General features: G+C 40.5%; 1 non-coding gene and 1 pseudogene across 1 annotated transcript; both read left to right on the forward strand.

Annotated features, from left to right (window-relative positions):
- Positions 1–376: 376 nt before the first annotated feature.
- LOC150068267 (olfactory receptor 7E178-like) lies at positions 377–18,430 on the forward strand (annotated as a pseudogene).
- LOC150068268 (U6 spliceosomal RNA) lies at positions 2,594–2,700 on the forward strand. Its single transcript, XR_016538627.1, has one exon. It is a non-coding gene; the product is annotated as a U6 spliceosomal RNA (small nuclear RNA).
- Positions 18,431–19,319: the final 889 nt, after the last annotated feature.

Here is a 19,319-nt window from a genome sequence, read left to right on the forward strand (position 1 = left end):
TGAGCTCTCATCTCCGATTAGCTACCAGGAAGCCAAAAGTGGAGTTTCTTACTCAAGTGTTTGAGCTTTCCTTTGGGCAGGAAAGCCTCACTGTCAGTACCCAGGCCTAGAATCAGAATCCTAGAACACACACGGACACAAATTCAGAGAGAGAGAAAGAGAGAGAGAGAGAGAGAGAGAGAGAGAGACAGAGACAGAGACAGAGACAGAGAGACAGAGACAGAGCGAGAGAGACAGAGAAAGACAGACAGAGACAGAGACAGAGAAAGGCAGAGAGAGACAGAGAAAGACAGAGAGAAAAAGAGGAGATGGAGGGAAAAAAGATGAAACTTAGAAAAAAAGCAAGGATGAAGAAATCTCCTGGGGTATTGCAGGCATGGTAGAGGATTTTCTAGTCCTGGACTCTCGATGTGAAATTGCTTTGGATCATGCAGCTCTGTATATTTTACAGAGTTTTCATAAGTAGGACAATTTGAATTTTTCACCATGGCCCTATTCACTATTTCCCTATCATAAAATGAAGCATGTATGCATGCTTCTTTACAGATTGGATGAAAATGAATTTCACAAATTAAAAAATCACACCTGTGAAGTCGACTGTAATAAAGAATAAGCTGTATTTCCTCTGATAAGAAAACACTATCTATAATGTCATAACACAGTTGAGTATTTAAAATGAATGCATGAAAGGGAATCAATGAGAAAGAAAAAAATCTAGGATGATTGGGTTTGTGATAACTGAAAAGTATCGGACAGAATGTTGTTATGAACTGTGCATATTTGAGTTCAGAATGATTGTTGAATTCTGACTTCTTCATTAAGTATTGCTCTCTCTTTATATCGAAGATCTCCAACTAATGCAGAGATGTGTAATCTAGCACACATCTCAGAATTTTACCTCCTGGGACTCTCAGATGACCCTGAGCTACAACCCATGCTCTTTGGGCTCTTCCTGTCCATGTACCTGATCACTGTGGTCGGAAATCTGCTCATCATCCTGGCTGTCACCTCTGACCCCCACCTCCACACCCCCATGTACTTCTTCCTCTCCAACCTGTCCTTAGCTGACATTGGCTTCACCTCCACCACAGTTCCCATGATGCTGGTGGACATCCAGACTCACAGCAGAGCCATCTCTATGGGGGCTGCCTCACACAGATGTCTATTTTTCTCATTTTTGGTTGTATGGATGTTTTGCTTCTTACTGCCATGGCCTATGACAGCTTTGTGGCCATCTGTCACCCCCTGAATTACCCACTCATCGTGAACCCTCATCTCTGTGTCTTCTTGATTCTGCTGTCATTTGTCGCCAGCACCTTGGAAGGACAACTGCATGTGTGGATGGTGTTACAGATGACCGATTTCAAGCAATTGGAAAGCCCAAGTTTTTTCTGTGACCCTTCTCAAGTGCTGAATCTTTCCTGTGAGCATACATTTACAAATGATTTTTTAAAATACATTATTGGTACCATATACGGTTTCCTTCCTTTCCTAGGGATCCTTTTCTCTTACTACAAGATTATTTCTTCTGTACTGAGAATGTCGTCTTCAAGCGGGAAGTACAAAGCCTTCTCCACATGTGGCTCTCACCTGTCTGTGGCCTGCTTATTCTTTGGGACAGCATTGGGTGTCTACTTTGAGTCAGCTGTGTCACATTCTCCCAAGGGCAGCGCTGTGTTCTCAGCAATGTGCACAGTGGTCACTCCTCGCCTGAACCCTTTTATCTACAGTCTGAGGAACAGGGACCTCAAAAATGCCCTGAGCAGGTTGTACAAACCAGGAGCTGACATCAGGAGGTAGGAAGTTCATTTGTTATGTGGTTTTGACAGAAGCAAGAATCTTCAGCATACAGTCCTATAAATTCTACCTGTCTGAATATTGTATGTGTCTGGTTTAATTAGTATAATTCATTAGCAGTGGAAAACCATTCTGGCTATGTCAGGATGGATTCCTTAAGGAGAATTGTAATGTTTAAATTGTTAGTTTTTAAAGAATGATGGATGTTTACAGATGTTAGTACCAACAAAAAATATTGCAAGGATTGAGTGGCAAATTTTGTAATATGTACATTTTACCTCAATACTATTGGACAGACTTTGAAGTCAGAACATGTTATTTTCTAGCCAGCTATCCCGTCCTGTCCTTTAGCTTGAGTTAATTTAAAAATTATAAACTAGTGCCTTAATTTTTTCCCCTGATGACTTTTGTTATATTAAAGGTGTTATATAAATGGGCTACCATTACATAAGTGAGGCAAAGAGTGCATTTCATTCTGGATAAGGTAATTCCTACCTTCCCACTGTCCCAGTTCTTCCCTCCCATCATCACCTATGAGTTTTAAATTCAATTACAACACACACGCAGAGCAAAAAGTCAAGCTATGGCTCAAGAAGGAGAAAAATAGTCCTGAGGAAAAAAATCAGGGAAAGTGTCCACATCCTGAGTTCAAACCCCAAGAATGGTACAAACCAAGATGCAAAGAGGCAAGCAAACAACAAAAATCATCCACTTTGCTTTTAAGAGCCAGCAGTTAGAGGCTCATCACTGAGATATAAGCATCTGGGCAGACCTGTGCATTAAAAAGTCCTAGATTGTGCTCACTTCAGCAGCACATATACTAAAATTGGAATGATACAGAGAAGATTAGCATGGCCCCTGCGCAAGGATGACGTGCAAATTTGTGAAGCATTCCATATTTTTACAGTTGCTGGTGGGGTTGTGGAGAAAAAGGAACCCTACTACACTGCTGGTGGGAATGCAGTTTAGTTCAGCCACTCTGGAAATCAGTGTGGAGGTTTCTTAAAGAACTGAAAATAGACTTCCCTACAATCCCGCCATACCACTTCTGGGCATCTATCCTAAACATCATAACCCAAGATATTACAAGGACACCTGCTCAGCTACGTTCATCTCTGCACTATTCACAATAGCCAGGTGATGGAAACAATGCAGATGCCCTACTGCAGATAAATGGATACAGAAAATGTGGTATATATACATAATGGAATTCTACATAGCCAACAGACAAGATAAAACAATGGTATTCGCAGGGAAATGGATGAACCTGGAGCGAATCATGTTGAGTGAGACAAGTCAAGACATAAGGAACAAAAGGTGCATGGTATCCCTAATATGTGGCTATTAAATCCAAAGAGTACAAGAGTATGGACACAATATTTGCATATCCAATGCTATGGACATGGTAATGGAAATATAAACATAACTATATAGACATAAAAATCTATGACTCTGTAGACATAATGTCTTATTTCTTAAATTAGTATGTTTCTATGACATGCGAACCCTTAGCCTAATTTTGATTAAGTTCTACATACTAAGTCCCAGTGATTGTAAATAGAGATTCCCTACTTGAACACTTTTTTGTTAAACTTGTCATTTAAAATATGCTGTAAAAAATCAACATTAATAAATTCTTAAAAAAACCCAAAAATCCTAGATCCCATCTGTAAATTACTAAAAACAAAGAAAGCATGTTATATGTCATTTGCCAAGAAAACAGAAAGCCCTGAGTTCAAACACCAGTGCTACCAAACAAAAATGATTTGTTTGTGTCCACTTTTTAAAAGTTTCTATTTATTATTTGTTGTAATGTATAGTGGAGCTACAGGTATATTTGACACATAGTTGGGATTATCATTATTTATTGAAATTGGTATAAACAAAATAAAATGTGCTCAGAATGGTTAAAAACATCAGGAAACACTAAAGGGAAATAAAGCTGTGTGATGCTGGCTTATGCTTGTCATCTTAGCTACTCAGGAGGCTGAGACCTGAGGCTCATGGTTCAAAACCAGCACTAGGGCAGCACCCAGACCCTGAGTTCAAAAGAATATCATGACTGCATTTGCTCATGTACATATATGGAAAGGGATCCAGACAAACTGAGGGGATGGGTAGGGCATGAGAGAGTCTAGAAGAACTGTGGAATGAATGACTTTGATCATAGAGTTCATAAATAAACATGACAAGTTGAACTCTCTGGTACAGCTTTTAACCATAGTAAAATTTTGAAAAAAGGGAAAAGAAAGAACACTCCGAGATTATGAGATCTCAAATAGTGAGATTTCAAAACTAAATCTGTTTAGATTTCTGAAATTTAGCACTACAATCCTCTTTTCTGGGTCTTGAACTCTGGACCTTACCCTGTTCCTGATTTTTTTCTCTTTTTGTCAAGGCTGGCCCTCTTTTCATTCAGACATAATAACACTTTCAACTTTTTTGGTGTTTAATTGAAGGTCAGAGTCTTGTTGTCTTTCTTCAACACATAAGGATGTCCACTTCTAGGTCCCTATGTAGATTTGTTGTGTATCGGAAAACAACTTCTTTCCTTCCTCATGTGAGAAGCGTAAAGCTTTAGCCTCTACCTCATTTCCCTGCCATCTGCTTAGGATCTGCCACAACATCTCCTACATCTGAGAGAATTCCTGCACTCGTCACCACAGCAGATGTATGGTAACGGTGAAGATGGTATTAAATGGACAAATGTTAATTTGATATTAGAGTGCTTAGCCAGCATGTGTAGAGCCCTGGGTTCAACTGCTCAGTGCTACATGCACAGAAAAAGTAGGAAGTGGGGCTGTGAGCGTAGCCCAATTGCAGAGTGCTCACCTTCCATGCACAAAGCCCTGGATTCAATTCCTTGGCACCATACACACAGAAAAAGCTGGAAGTGGCACTGTGCCTCAAATGGCAGAGTACTAAAAAGTGTCTAAGGACAGTGCCCAGGCTCCGAGTTCAAGCCCCAGGACTGACAAAAAATGCAAATCAAAAAACTGTAAGATTCCACCAAACCTCAGTTAGATGACCATTATGAAGAAAACTGATAATCACAGATGCTGGTGGGGATGTGGCCAGAAAGGGACATTCCTACGTTCTTGGTAAAATTTCTGGAAAGCTATGGAGATTCCTTAAAAGACTGAACAGAGATTGTCTATGACCCACCATTCCCACTCTGGGTCATTTGATAAAAATCCACTACAAACATTTCCCCACTGCAACTGTCAGTACCACCATTTTCATGGAAGCATTGTTTACTTATCCAAGATATGCAATCAACCGAGATACCCCTCGGTGGATGAGTGAATCAAGAAAATGTGGTCTATAAACACAATGAAATTGTATACACCCATCAGAAAAAAATACATTGTACTGTTTGTAAGGGAATAGACAGACCTGGAAAATTAATACCCAACTTCTCAACTCGTTGTCTTTATTGTATTTGTAATTTCAGGGTTTATACTGCTTCAGTGTTTACATATCCCGTAATGTTTTCTGTAGGCATTTGGGGGTGGGAAGAAAAGAAAATGTTTGATTAAATGTTTATATGAATAATAAAACAAAATAAAATTAGAAAAGATGTAAACTTTGAAGTTGGAATCATAATAATTCTGAAGATATATGGTATGGATAGAGAACAATGAAAATTCATTAAAAGTCACCCCAGTTTGGAGATCAATTATAAGGACTGTGAAAAGTCCATGCCCTCTCTCTATCAGATAAGCATAAGTGATAGAAGTTTTAGTATATTAATCATCTGCATAGGCAGAGAGTCTTGAACCAGCATGGATTTCCTTTAGGTCCTATCAGCTCTCTGTTTGAAATGTGCACAGAGACTTGGTCATTGATTTGTTCAACTTGGCTAGTTGGGAGCTGTGGGCCTCAGTCCTCCAAGGCCACCTAGAATTGGAGGGGGAGCCTGTGCTCCCTGCCCTTCACTCTACTGCCTGCAGGACCCGCCTCCTCCTTGTCAACATCCCCCAGCTCTGCTTCCATGGTGTCTTCATATCCACTCTGAGGACAGAGGCTGAATTGGTGCTACACGGCAAGTCTGTGGTCCTCAGACCTGTCCACTTGGTCATGGTTGAAGAGAAAGGCAGCTTCAGCGAGTGAGTTCTGAGGGTGGATGGAGAAGGGATTTGGAGGTGTGTTTTGTGGACCATGAGGACAGCTTTACTGAGAGGATGTGGATGATAATGATAATGATGATGATGATAATGATAGTGATGATGATGATGATAATGATGATGACGACGACGAGATGGAGGAGGTGGTGGAGGCTGCTGCTGCTGTCTGTGACAGGAACACCACACAACAATGAGCCATGGTTGACAGAATGCCATGTGATTATCTCTGAGATCAGATTGGATTGTTCTCTTTGAACTCAGAGTCTGAGGGCTGTTCCTGAGCCTTCAGTTGAAGGCTACTGCACTACTCCTTGAACCACAGTGCCAATTCTGGTTTTCTGATGTCTAATTGGAGATAAGCATCTCACAGACTTCATGCCAAGGGTGGCTTTGAACCATGATCTTCAGATCTCAGCTCCTGAGTAGCTAGGATTACAAAGTGGGACACCAGAGCCTGGCTTCAGGGCTCAGATTTTTTATTGTAATTAGTAAAAGGTTATATGATATTTGCCAAATAGAAGGTGCATTAATTCACATACATTGATACCCTTTCACATGTCTTGGTACCCATTACCCTCCTCCCAACCCCCCACACGTCTTGGTTTTCCCCCCTACCCTATCAAATTTCAAATAACCAAATACAAATAAATTCAATATATCAGGTAACAAAGTGAGATACTGTAACAATATGAGATACCCAAGGGACAGCAAAGGAGATGAGAGACAACATAGTACATTAGGGAAAACAATCATACCTTATATGGCTTTTGTTTCAATATCCTGGATGTCCTTATAATTAGCTTCATACTTTATTGCCTTATGTATCAAGATATTCCTCTATTGCAGATCTCTGTTAGTAGAGCCCAAGGTTTCTACTGATTATGACAAATGAGGGAAACCATTGAGCCAAAGTTCCTTTGAGTCTGGCTTACTTCACTTGATATGATTTTTTCTAAGTCTTTCCATTTCCTAACAAATGGGACAATGTCCCTTTTTCTGACAGCAGCATAGAATTCCATTGTGTACAAATACCACAACTTGTTGATCCACTCATCAACTGAGGGACATCTAGGTTGGTTCCATATCTTTGCTATGGTGAATAATGCTGCAATGAACATTGTTGTGGTAGTGGATTTAGTATGCCCTAGATTCTGGATGGTTTGGTAAATGCCAAGTAGTGGAATTGCTGGGTCATAAGGGAGTTCTATTTTTAGCCTTTTTAGCCACTGCCACAATGATTTCCACAGTGGTTGAACGAGTTTGCACTCCCACCAACAGTGTAGTAGTGATCCCTCCTAGCCACATCCCCTCCAGCATCTGTTATTATTCGTTTTCCTGATCCTGGCCATTCTAACTGGAGTGAGGTGGAATCTTAGAGTTGTTTTGATTTGCATTCCTTTCTGACCAGAAATGTTGAGCATTTCTTCATGTGTCTATAGGCCATTTTTTTTTCTTCTTCAGAGAAGACTCTCCTTAAGTCTTTGGCCCATTTATTAATGGGATGGTTGTTACTTTGGAGATTAGTTTTGGAGTGATTCAATTATTTGAGTTGTTGATATACGTTAGGTATGAGGCCTTTGTCCGTTGTTTGGTTGGTGAAGATCTTCTCCCACTGTGTAGGCTTCCTACTTAATTTACTAGCTATGGCCTTTGTTGTACAAAAGCTCCGCAGTTTAATGCCGTCCCCCTTATCCAGCCTTTCTCTGATTTGTTGTGATTCTTGGTCTTTGTTAAGAAAGTTTCGACCTGTGCCAAGGAGGCCTAGTGTATCTCCTACTCCTTCCTGTAAAGTTATCACTGTGTCAGCTTTTACCTCCAGGTCTTTGATCCATTTGGATTTAATTCTACTGCACGGTGACAAAGAAGGTGCTCAACCAGCTCTGCCAGCACAACTTGTTGAAGAGGCTGTCTTTCTTCCATTCTATTTTTTTGGCTCTCTTGTCAAAGATTAGGTGGCTAATGGTCTGTGGTTTAATATCTGGGTCCTCAGTTCTATTCCATTGGTCTTCAGGCCTGTTCTTGTGCTAGTACCAAGCTGTTTTGATAATTATAGCCCTGTAATAGAGTCTAAAGTTTGGAATTGAAATTCCTCCAGTGCTGTTCTTTCTGCTAAGAAGTGTTTTTTTTGCTATACAGGGTTCTTTTATTATTCCATATGAAATTTTGAATTGCCTCTTCTATTTCTTTAAAGAATGACATTGGGATATTGATGGGTATTGCATTGAAGTTGGAGATAGCCCTTGGCAAGATTGTCATTTTCACAATATTGATTCTTCTAATCCAGGAGCATGGGAGGTTTTTCCATTTCCTTAGTTCTGCTTTAATTTCCTTTTTTAGGGTTTTAAAATTTTCATGAAAAAGGTCCTTTACATTCTTAGTTAAGCTAATTCCTAGGTACTTTCTTTTCTTTGAGGCTATTGTGAAAGGAGTTTCTTTCCTGATTATTGCATCATTCGTCTCATTGTTGGCATAAAGGAAGGCAGTTGATTTTTGATGGTTAATTTTATAGCCTGCTACCCTTCCAAAGTTTTGAATCAGCTCAAGGATCTTGGAAATAGAGTCTATAGGATTCTTTAAATACAGAATCATGTCATCTGCAAAGAGAGATAGTTTGACCTCCTCTTTCCCTACTTGTATCCACTTTATGCTTGCTTCTTGCTTTATTGCACTGGGCAGGAATTCTACTACTATGGTAAAGAGTAGTGGAGAGAGTGGGCATCCTTGTCTCGTTCCTGATTTCAGAGGGAATGGCTTTAGATTTTCACCATTATGTGTAATACTGGCAGTGGGTTTGTCATACACAGCCTTTATTATATTGAGGAATGTTCCATGGATTCCTAGTTTCTCCAGAGCTTTTAACATAAAGGGGTGATGGATCTTGTCAAATGCCTTTTGCGCATCTATTGAGACAATCATGTGATTTTTGTCCTTGCTCCTGTTGATGTGTTGAATTATATTAATTGATTTCCGTATGTTGAACAAGCTTTGTGTCCCCGTGATGAATCCAGTTGATCATAGTGTATAATTTTTTGATTAGTTGTTGTAGAGGGTTGGCCAGTATTTTGTTGAGAAGTTTTGCATTGATGTTCATCAAAGAAATAGGTCTATAGTTCTCTTTCTTTGATGAATCTCTGTCTGGTTTGGGGATGAGGGTTATACTGGCTTCATAGAATGAGTTTGGTAAAGAACCTTCATTTTCGATTTTGTTGAAGAGCTTGAGGAGTATTGGTGTGAGCTGTGCTTTGAAGACCTTATAGAATTTAGCTGTGAATCCATCTGGCCCTGGGCTTTTCTTAGACTTTTCTATTTCAGAGTTTGAAATAGGCCTGTTGAGTTGGGTTATTTCTTCCTGGTTCAGGGTGGGTATGTTAATATTGGCTAGGAATTCATCCATTTCTTCTAGATTCTCAAATTTGTTGGCATAAATGTTTGAGAAGTATTCCTTCATGATATTCTGGATCTTGGTAATTTCTGTCGTGATATTACCATTTTCGTCTGCGATTTTGTTTATTTCGATATGCTCTCTTCTTTTTTTGGAAAGATTTGCTAAGGGTTTGTCAATTTTGTTAATTCTTTCAGAGAACCAACTCCTTTTTTTTGTTGATTCTTTCTATAGTTTTTTGGATTCCAAATCATTTAATTGTGCTTTGATTTTAATAATTTGTTTCTTTCTACTGGGAGTAGGGTTGGTTTGTTGCTCTTTTTCCAGGAGCTTTAAGTGAAACATTAACTTGTTGGTTTGTGATTTTTCCAACTTGTTTTTGTAGGCACTCAGAGGATTAAATTTTCCTTTGAATACTGCCTTTGCTGTGTCTCAAAGGAGTTGGTATTTTTTGTGCTTCTTATTGTTAAATTTCATAAACTGTTGGATTTCTATTCTGATCTCTTCGATGACCCATTGGTGATTCAACAATGTGTTGTTCAGTCTCCATGAGTTACAGGGTTTTCGTTGGTGGAGATGTGTGTTCAGTTCCAGTTTGATGCCTTTGTGGTCTGAGAGCGTGCATGGAATAATTTCAGTGTTTCTGAATCTGTCCAGGTTTGTTTTATGGCCTAAGATGTGATCTATTTTGGAAAATGTTCCATTTGCTGCTGAGAAAAACGTACATTGTGTTGTTGCTGGGTGGAATATTGTGCAGATGCCTGTTAGATCTAGTTGGTCTATATAGTTGTTCAGTTCTAAGGTTTCCCTGTTGAGTTTTTGCCTTGTTGATCTGTGCCTGGGTGAGAGTGGTGTGTTAAAGTCACCAACAATCACTGTGATTCGATCTATGTATGGTTTCAGTGTAAGTAAAGTTTGTTTGATGAAGTTTGGAGCTCCGGGATTGGGTGTGTAAATATTTAGGATCGTTATGTCTTCCTGGAGAAAAGATCCCTTTAGTAGTATGTAATTACCTTCCTTGTCTTTTCTTACTAATTTTAGTTTGAAGTCTATTTTATCTGATATGAGGATGGCAACTCCAGCCTGTTTATGGGGGCCGTTAGCTTGATAGAGTTTATTCAAACCTTTCATTTTCAAAAGATGTTTGTTTTTTGGGTAAGATGTGTTCCTAAGACAGCAGAACGATGGCTCTTGCTTTTTGATCCAACTAGACAGTCCATGCTGTTTAATTGGAGAGGTAAGTCCATTGATATTGAGAATTAGGATTGAGAGATATTTGTTAGTTCCTACCATTTTTAAAAGATTTTATTAGGGCCTGTGTCTTGACAGTTCTTGTGGTCCTTAGATGGTATGCTGTTTAGGTGCCATTTCTTTCCCTATATTGCATTTATTTTGGTTTTCTATGTATAGAACATCTTTGAGAATTCTCTGTAGTGTTGGTTTTGTTGCGACATATTGTTGCAGCTTTTCCCTGGAATGCAATGTTTTTTTTTTGAATTATTATTTTTTATTGTAATTAGTAAAAGGGTTACATGATATTTGCCAGGTAGAAGGTGCATTAATTCACATACATTGATACCCTTTCACATGTCTTGGTACCCATTTCCCTCCCCCCCCCACAGCCCCCACCCATCTTGGTTTTCCCCCCATTCCCTATCAAATTTCAAATATCCAAATACAAATAAATTCAATATATCAGATAACGAAGTGAGATACTATACCCATATGAGATAACCAAGGGACAGCAAAGGAGATGAGAGACAACATAGTACATTAAGGACAACAATCATTCCTTATATAGCTTTTGTTAGGCCCCGTGTCTTTACAGTTCTTGTGGTCCTTAGATGGTATGCTGTTTAGGTGCGATTTGTTTCCCTACCGTGCATTTATTTTGGTTTTCTATGTATATAACATCTTTGAGAATTCTCTGTAGTGTTGGTTTTGTTGCGACATATTTTTGCAGCTTTTCCCTGGAATGGAATGTTTTTATTGTTCCCTCAGTTATGAATGAGAGCTTAGCTGGTACAGTATTCTTGGTTGGTGGTTATTTGACTTAAGGGCATGATATATTTGCTTCCAGTAACTTCGTACTTGCATGGTCTCTGCTTAGAAATCTGGGGTTATTCTTATTGGTTTTCTTTATAGGTTACTGATCCCTTTTCCCTTTCTCCCTTTAGGATCCTTACTTTGGTTTCTATTGATCCAGTTCAGATTACACTGTGGTGGTGGGATGTTCTTTTCTGGTCAGGTCTGTTTGGGGTTCTAAAAGCTTATGTATCTGGATGGGCCTGCCCTTCTGGGTATTTGGGAAATTCTCTGAGATGATTCCCTGAAGTATATTTCCAGTACCATTGACCTCTTTCTCCAGACCCTCCTCAATACCAATTTGCCTTAAATAAGGCTTCCTAATTGTTTCTTGGACCTCCTGAAGCACTCTCTCATATTTCCTAGATTTGGATTGACTCATTTTCTGTTCTTTCTCTATAATAACTAAATTATCTTCAGCCCCAGAAATTCTCTCCTCTGCATTGTCAAACCTGCTACCAAAGCTATCTCCTTTATTTTACATCTCCCTTGCTTCTAATTGCTCATTTTTGATTCCTTGCATCTCTTCTTTTAGATCATGTATGGATTTCTTTAGCTCCTTGATTTCCATTTGAGTGGTTAGCTGAATAGCTTTATTTTCTTTGGACATTTGCTGGAGTTCGGTCACTTTTTGTTTGCGGGTTCTATGAATTTGTCCATCTTTCTTTGAAAAACCTTTATTATGGCCTCCTTTATGGCTTGTTCTTTTTCACTTACCACCTTGTTTATGGTTTCCTCTTGTTTAGCTATGGCTTCCTCCCTTATCTCTTTCTTTACATTTTCACATTTTTCATTAATGATGTTTATCAATTGCATTTGTATAGCACTTGGAAGACTCTCCTCTAGGTTTGTCAGTGACTGTTCCATTGTCTGTTTAGATTGGGTATGGCATGTTGTTTCTTGATTTGACATTTTTCTTGAGTTTCTTGTTCTGCCCATTTGAAAATGGGAGCAAGATTAATACTAAACACAATTATAGTTTTTCAGATATAACCAACCTAGACCTCTGTAGCTGGCAGACAGTAGGTGTTCACAATATTTGATTGGTGTTATCAACCTTTCTTTTTGTGCACTTACAGACCAGTCTAATACAACCACTGTTAAGCGACTTATACTCAAAACAATAAGCCTCTCAATCCAATCTCTATTGTCTTTAAGTCCCTGTGAGCCTAGAGTATAATTGAATACCTATATATACAGTATTGCTCAACAGCCATCAAGTGTAGGTCCATGCATTATAAGGGTTGAAAGATGAACAGAGGACCAGAGATGGAAAAATTGACTGAGAGAGGTCAGTGGAGGTACAAGAGGATTAACATAGTAGTGTAAGAATATTATAGTAATGTAGAAAAGGTATAGCATAAGGATAACTGCCGTAAGTTGGTAAATAGGTAGCGTATTTGAGTACAAAGTTTGGAAAGTATTAGAATAAAACTTATGTGTCGCTGCATGACTAGTTGTTAGCCCAACCCGTGGCCTCACAGTGGACCATGGGATGGATCTTCGAGCTTCATTCTGAGCGAGCTGGGCAGACGTTTTCCTGTGCTGCTTCCAGGGGCGGCCCCCAGCCAAGGGTCTGGGGTTTGAAAGTTTCCCGGGGCTCTCAGCAGGACCAGCAGGAGATTGCTCTGTTCCCAGGGGAGGGGCCCAGCTGAGGATGTGGGCTCCAAGGGTGGAGCCTCGCCTTTCTGATTATCAGAAAGGGAGCTTGGCTGCTTGTTGGCCCTTCAGATCCCTGCTGTGTTTCCACTGCTTTGTCAGAGAGTCTGTGACTGTGGGGGGCCCCCTCGGTGCTGTCTTGCTCAAGATTCCCAGCTAGAGGATGCCCCGCTCAAGTATTGAGGCGGGACAGATGCTGGCTCCTCTTTTCCCTCACATGCTACCCGCTGTTGTAAGGCAGGGTCCCAGCGTCCTCTACTCTCCAGATCCAGTAGCCTGGGAGAGAAGCCTGGTGGGCAGGTGGGAGCTGGGACAGCTACTCCTCCCCTGGTGAGGTGCTGAGTCTTAAGTTCTGCCCGCCTGTCAGTCTCCAGTCAGAGGCCTGGGAGTTGATCCCCATTGTCTGTTTAGATTGGGTGGGGGATGTTGTTTCTTGATTTGACATTTTTCTTGAGTTTCTTGTTTTGCCCATTTGAAAATGGGAGCAAGATTAATACTAAACACGATTATAGTTCTCAGATATAACCAACCTAGACCTCTGTAGCTGGCAGACACTAGATGATCACAATTTTTGATAGGTGTTATCACCCTTTTTTTGTGCACTTACAGACCAGTCTAATAAAACCAGTGATAAGTGACTTATACCCAAAACAATAAGCCTCTCAATCCAATCTCTACTGTCTTTAAGTCCCTCTGAGCCTAGAGAGTAATTAAACACCTAGATATACAGTATTGCTTCACAGCCATCAAGTGTAGATCCATGCATGATAAGGGTTGAAAGACGAACAGAGGATCAGAGATAGAAAAATAGAATGAGAGATGTCAGGGAAGTACAAGAGGATTAACGTAGTAGTGTAAGAATATTATAGCAATGTAGAAAAGGTATAGCGTAAGGATAACTGACCTAAGAGGGGCCTGGTTGTTGGGTGGGAGCTGGGACAGCCTGGTGGGCTGTGGGACTTAGGTTCCGCCCGCCTGTCAGTCTTCAGTCAGATGGCTGGGAGTTGAGCCCGTTGGGTGCGTGGGAGTTGGGACAGCTCCCCTTCCCTTGGTGTGGTGCTGGGTCTTATGTAGTCCGCCTGTAAATTTCCAGTCAATGGCATGAGGGAGGGGGCTGTTGAGGGAAGGGACAGGATTCAAAATTCCTTGCCCCCCTCCTCCTGCCAGTCTTTCTCGGGCGGGGTGGAGGAGTCTGAGTTAAGTTCTATTGCTTGGCACCCGCTCTGCTTTCCCAATGTGTTTGGGAACCCGCTGTATTGCTCACGCCTCTGCGTTTCATCTGTGGGTGCTCCACAGTGGTGGGGAGTCTTTCACTCCCCTTGGGTCTCCTCAGCCACCTGTGTTCCCTGTCTGGGTTCCGCTGCTTGCTGTTCTGGTTCTCCGTCTGGGTTCCGCTGCTTCCATGGCTGTCTGGTCTGGACCTGTGGTGGTTTCTCCAGCAGTCGGGCTGCCCAGCCTAGAGCCCTCCGCTGCAGCTTTTCTCGACTTGGAGCCAGTGGGGAGGGTTTCTCACGACCCAGATTCTTTCAGAAAGTTGGATGCAAGCTTTACCTGGATTTCTTTTCCGGTTTGAGTCCTTCTCCATTGCTTTTTGAGTTTGTTGTTGTGGATTTCCTAAGATAATTGGCTCGTGGGACTCCCTGGTTCTCTCTTTTTGTGACAGAGAGCTAGTCAGTGTCCCTATTGCCTTGGCGCCATCTTCCTACCTCTATGTATGTCTTTGGTTAAAATGTCTGGGAGCTGTTCTAAGGCCTTACAATACACCACTGCATTCCTGCATCTTCCATTCTGAACCATACTTTTCATCCTCTCATCTATGTATAGAACACACAAGCTTTTCTTATCAGAGGAAGAGCCTCAAATCTATTCTTTTGGACATTCTTTCCACTTTAGTGAGTCCATAGAGATTTGTATGCCTAGAAACAATCTGTTTAATTGTGAGCTCTGGGAATTAAGCATCTAAGATCAAAGGAAAGCTGATTATCAGCCTGTCCTCTGACATCTCCATAAATATCTCCAATGTTATATTATTCTACAGCTGAAATTTCTCCTGTGTCAACGTACATAAGATTGATTGTGAGGAGTGGGGCTGAGATTTTATTATACTTCAGGCACCCAGGGATCTTCTGATCTGTACTTCATGACCATGACCCAACAGAGAAGCAGTTCAACCCAGTAAGTAGAGAGTGATATCACAGTAAATATGCAAGCATGCTTTGTATAACTTTCCTGGTGATCCACAGGTTTCATTAATATAGAAAAACACAGTTCTATGTCTTCTGTCCTTAACTAGAGAGTAGAACAGCTATTGCTACATAACAAGGACAAGCCAGCAGTTGCAATATGCAACTGGAGGAGGATGAGGAATAGCAGTAATGAGAACTTTCTTAGGACTTTTGTTCTGCTGAAGGTTACAGAAATCTGACTTCAAAGCTTTCTACTGTGTTTTGTTTTTCCTGTAGTTGAAAATGTTTCCTAATAGAGTATGATTGAACACAGTATTCTTTCTTTTTTCTTTTTGTCGGTCATGAGGCTTGAACTCTGGGCCTGGGTTCTGTCCCTGAGCTCTTCAGCTCAAGGCTACTGCCCTAAAGACACAGTGTCACTTCTGTTTTTGTTAGTGGCTAACTGGAGATAAGAGTCTCAGGGACTTTCAAGCCTAGGCTGCCTTTGAACCGTGATCCTCAGATCTCAACCCTCTGAGTAGCTAGGATCACAGGTGGGAGCCACTGTGCCCAGCTTGAACACACTACTCTTATAGAAGCTGTGGTAGATGGTAAGGTTAAAAAAAGAAAACTGTGAAGCCATAGTTCTGTTTGTCTATTGACACAGAATATCAAATTTTGGAAAGTGGGATTTGTTAAAGACTTTGATAGGTACACAGTGGAAACCAGAGCATCTGTCTCACTTCTCTCTGACATCCAAGAAGAGGTTGCTGATTTCTTCTTTGGGAGATTCCTAATTGGTCACAAAACAGAAAAGCAGGAGTCATGGCTTGAAATCAGTACAGGAAGTGCAAGGTTCGATCGATGGCAGAACAGGAAGGACTAAATGTCAACCACCATTGCTCATATCAACATACTCCTAAATTCCTGAAATTGGTTCAGGGAAAAGTAGATATAACATCAGGTATTGATTTAGTCATGTTCAGAAAAATGCAAAGAGTTAAAAATGCATACTTTATTCCCAGAACTGGTGGCTTACCCCTGCAATCCTAGCTAATAAAGAGGCTGAGAGAGGTTCTGAGGATTCAAGTGCAAAGCCAGCCCAGGTAGCAGAACCCCAGAGGCTCTTATCTCCATTTAGTCACTTGAAAGTCAAAAGTGGAGCTGTGCATCAGATTGGCTCTCTTTAGAGCCAATCTAAAGCAATGTCTATTATATCTGTCTACAAAGAAATGAAGACCTGAATGTTTATGGAAAAACATTGTTTTCATTTCTCAATTAAACAACAGATATTGAACTCCCAAAAAAGGTATAGTTTTGGCTAAAGTGGAAGAGCACTACTTTGGGCAGGAAGGAAAGATTCAAATTCTAGGACTCACTGTCTCTGTCTCTGTCTCTCTGTTTCTCTCTCTCTCTCTCTCTCTCTCTCTATCTCTCTCTATCTCTCTCTTTTACACACACACACACACACACACACACACACTCACACACACAGAATATCAAGATGGAAATTAATAAATGAAAGAATGAGGAAGAAATTTCCTGGGAGAACAGGTGCTGTACAATATTTTCTAGACCTGATTTGTTTGTATGAAATTAATGTTTGATAATTCAGTTGTGTATATTTTATGAAGTGTTTTAAGTAGCATATCTCTAGAAATTTCACTATTCATGACTTTAGTATTTGTTTATGATAAAATAAAGTTTGTAGGAATGTTTCTTTCTTTCTTTTTGTTGGTTGGGAGACGTGAACTCTGGGCCTGGGCACTGTCTCTGAGCTCTTCAGCTTAAGGCTACAGCCCTACCCCTGAGCCACAGTGCCATTTCTGGTTTTCTGGTGGTTAATTGGAGATAAGAGTCTCATGGACTTTAGCACCCGGGCTGATTCTAAGATCTCAGCCCCCTGAGTAGCTAGGATTACAGGTGTGAGCCACCATGTCCAGCAAGAATGTTTCTTTATAGAATGTATGAGAATGAATCTCACAAAGAAAGAAGACCACTGTGGAATATCTTGTAATAATCTTACAAGAATATGCTATATTTTCTGTGATAAGAAAGCACTTCCTGTAATGTTCTAACGTAGTTGAGTATCTAAAATGCATTTATAAAAGGGGTATATGAGAAAGAAGAAATCCAGGATGACTGGGTAGATGACAACGGAAACTATTATTGATGGACTCAAAAGAGTCCTCAACTAAAACACTTGAATTCAAAATTATTGCTGAATTCTGAGTTCTTCAGTAGTTATTGCTCTCTTTTTTGCATCAAAGGTGTCCAATAAATATAGGGCTGCGTAATCTAACACACATCTCAGAATTTTATCTCCTGGGACTCTCAGATGACCTTGAGCTACAACCTATGCTCTTTGGGCTCTTCCTATCCATGTACCTGATCACTGTGCTTGGAAATCTGCTCATCATCCTGGCAGTCACCTCTGACCCCCACCTCCACACCCCATGTACTTGTTCCTCTCCATCTTGTCTTGTGTTGACATTGGCTTCACCTCTACTACGGTCCCCAAGATGTTGGTGGACATTCAGAGTCTCAGCAGAACCATCTCCTATGTGGGCTGCCTCACCCAGATATCTGTTTTTCTCATTTTTGGCAGTATGGAAGTTTTGCTTCTTACTTTGATGGCCTATGACCGCTTTGTGGCCATCTGTCACCCCCTGAAGTACCCTCTCATCATGAACCCTCGTCTCTGTGTCTCCTTGGTTCTGATATCATTTGTAGCCAGCATCTTGGAATCTCAACTTCATGTGTTGATGGCATTACAGATCACCACTTTCAGAGAGGTGGAAATCCTGAATTTCTTCTGTGACCCTTCTCAAGTCCTGGATCTTGCCTGTGTTCACAGCTTCACAGATAACATCATTAAATATTTTATAGGTACATTATTTGGTTTCTTTCCCACCTTAGGGACTCTTTTCTCTTATTATAAAATTACTACCTCACTACTGAGAATTCCAACATCAGGAGGGAAGTACAAAGCCTTCTCCACCTGTGGCTCTCACCTGTCTGTGGTCTGCTTATTCTTTGGGACAGGAATTGGAGTCTACATTGGATCTGCTGTGTCACATTCTCCCAGGAATATTGCAGTGCCCTCAGCAATGTACACAGTGGTCACTCCTCTTCTGAACCCCTTCATCTACAGCTTGAGGAACAGGGACATTAAAAGAGCCCTGAGGAGACTCTACAAGGCAGCAAGCTGGTGACAAGATAGGTTACATTTGGTTATGTTGTTGGTTTTCTTGCTGTTCATTTGTGTGTGTGTGTGTGTGTGTGTGTGTGTGCCTGCGTGTGTGTGTGTGTGTGTGTGTGTGTGTGTGTGTGTGTGTGTGTGTGTGTTGTTCCTGGGACTTGTTCTCAGCACCTAAGCACTGTTCCTGAGCTTTTATGCTCGTGGTTGTCCCTCTACCACTTGAACCGTTCCTCCACTTTCTAAACTTTGGTGATTAATTGGTGATAAGAGTCTCACAGATTTCCCTATTGATGCTGGATTTCAGCTGGGATCCTCAGATCTCAGCCTCTTGGGTGAGAAAGAATACAGGTGTAAAGCATCACCTGCAGTGTTTTTTTTGAAAAGTGAATCTATCTGTGCATGCAGACCTCTAAATTCAGCCAGACAGTAAAAATCCTGTTTTGGAAAAGAAAAGATGAATATGTACACATATAATTTCAAAAAAATCATGTTTTGGTTATAATTGCTGATCATGTTCACTCCTTAATGACATCGTTCAATGATGCATTTATTTGGTATGTATAAATGTTCTATTTTAATGTACATTCCTTTATACACATTATGAAAGGTATGAAAGGTGTAGAAATTTCAGATAGAAAATTTCCTGAGATGAAGTGTAATAAACATACCATGTTGTAATAAAATACCATACCATATTATAATAATAACTAATATGTAATAAAAATTTCTTTTTTTATTTTTTATTGTAATTAGTAAAAGGGTTACATGATATTTGCCAGATAGAAGGTGCATTAATTCACATGCATTGATATGATTTCACTTGTCTTGGTACCCATTACCCTCACCCCCACACCCTCTAATAAAAATTTAAATGGGTCAGAATGTTAGTTCTTTTTCTCTGT

Source organism: Megascapheus bottae, chromosome 1, assembly GCF_031878675.1.
Source record: "Megascapheus bottae isolate mThoBot1 chromosome 1, mThoBot2.hap1, whole genome shotgun sequence".
Classification (NCBI taxonomy): domain Eukaryota; kingdom Metazoa; phylum Chordata; class Mammalia; order Rodentia; family Geomyidae; genus Megascapheus; species Megascapheus bottae.